This window comes from Gossypium hirsutum, chromosome A06 (genome assembly GCF_007990345.1).
Source record: "Gossypium hirsutum isolate 1008001.06 chromosome A06, Gossypium_hirsutum_v2.1, whole genome shotgun sequence".
NCBI lineage: Eukaryota > Viridiplantae > Streptophyta > Magnoliopsida > Malvales > Malvaceae > Gossypium > Gossypium hirsutum.
Genome location: NC_053429.1, coordinates 81,817,961 through 81,819,754, shown reverse-complemented (window position 1 = coordinate 81,819,754; position 1,794 = coordinate 81,817,961). Strand labels below are relative to the sequence as shown.

Sequence of the window (1,794 nt, the reverse complement as noted above, 5' to 3'; positions counted from 1 at the left end):
CAACGCTCATGTAGCCAACTTCTTAAAACTATGCGATACATTTAAAATTAATGGCATTTCTGATGATGCCATACGTCTTCAGTTGTTTCCCTTTTCATTGAAGAACAAAGCTAAACAGTGGTTGAACTCGTTACCATGAGGGTCAATTACTACTTGGGAACAAATGACTGAAAAATTTTTACTAAAATATTTTCCGCTGGCTAAAATAGCTAAATTACGTAATGACATCTCTTCTTTTGTGCAGATGGATTTATAAACCTTCTACAATGCATGGGAGAGATACAAGGACTTACTAAGAAGGTGCCCTCACCATGGGTTACCGCTTTGGCTCCAAGTACAAACATTTTAAAATAGTCTGAATCCTTCGACTCGGCAAATGGTTGACGCAGCTGCTGGCGGAACCATCAATAAAAAAACACCGGAAGATGCCTATGAGTTTATAGAAGAGATGTCACTGAATAACTATCAGTGGCAAGTCATGAGGACAAAGCCAACGAAAACAGTCGGTGTTTGTAACATCGATTCAGTCACCATGCTGTCAAATCAGGTAGAACTCTTGAATAAGAAGATTGATGGTTTTCTTAGTTCATCACAGGCTCACCCAGTAATGCAATGCAAAGCAAGTAGTGGTGGAACAAGCCATTCGGAGTACCAATCTTATGGCCATAACATGGATAACACGCAACTAAACTATGTGGGTAATAGTCCTCGACCTCAAAACAATCCATTTAGTAACACTTACAATGCAGGTTGGAGGAACCATCCCAATTTCTCGTGGGGAGGCCAAGGAAATCAAAGACCACAACATCCTCCGGGTTTTCAGCAACCACCCTACCAATAGGAAAAGAAGCCGAACCTTGAAGAGATGCTCTCAAAGTTTATATCGGTGTCAGAAACTCATTTCTAGAACACCGAGACAGCACTTAAGAATCAACAAGCATCGGTCCAAAGGCTTAAAACTCAGATATGCTAGCTTTCCAAACTAATCTCCAAACGACCACAAGGTAGTTTGCCAAGTAATACTGAACCAAATTCAAGGGAACAACTCAATGCGATTAATATTCAAGATGAAGGAGTCGTTGAGCCTGAACCAGAACTGAGGCAAGAAACTGTGGTAAGCAAAGGTCAAGGTGAGGTAGATCAAAATACAAACAAATCAGTGAATGTCGAATATAAACCTCGTGTACCATATCCCAACACGACAAGGAATGTAATAGCCCAAAATTGGGTCTAGTTGGAACAGAGGTTTCAGGACCACAAAATTCGAGATATAAGTAATTATTTTATGATTATTTTGTGGTCTATGATATGATTGCATGACTTTGTGAAAATTTCGTGAAGAAATCCTATGCATAAAGTGCTCAATTTGAAGTTAGGGACTGAATTGAATAAGTTGCAAAACCTGCATTTTAGAAGTTTCTAGTATGAAATTTCTTTGAAATATTAATTAGGAGGTATTAAATAGAAATTTGACCAATTTCTAAGTGATGGAAAAAAATTGGACATAGATGGAATTTTTGAAAGTTTAATAAGGAAGGGCATTTTGGTCATTTGGTAATTAAAAGAAATAAAAAGGGAAAATAAAGCCAAAATTGACTCATCTTTCTCATGGAGGCTGAAATTAGCATGGGGGAAGCCATGCCTAGGGTTTTCAAGCTTTCCAAGCTCAATAGTAAGTCTGTTATAACCCCGTTTTTCAAGTTCTTTACGTTTTTGGAATCCCGGTAATTTGATTAAGCTTATTCTAGCAATAATTTAAGCTAGGGTTCATATTTGGAAAAATACCCATAGGTG

At 37.9% G+C, this 1,794-nt stretch overlaps 1 non-coding gene across 1 annotated transcript; it reads right to left on the bottom strand.

Annotated features, from left to right (window-relative positions):
- Positions 1–211: 211 nt before the first annotated feature.
- LOC121231587 (small nucleolar RNA R71) lies at positions 212–318 on the bottom strand. Its single transcript, XR_005929644.1, has one exon. It is a non-coding gene; the product is annotated as a small nucleolar RNA R71 (small nucleolar RNA).
- Between the last annotated feature and the right edge of the window lie 1,476 nt (positions 319–1,794).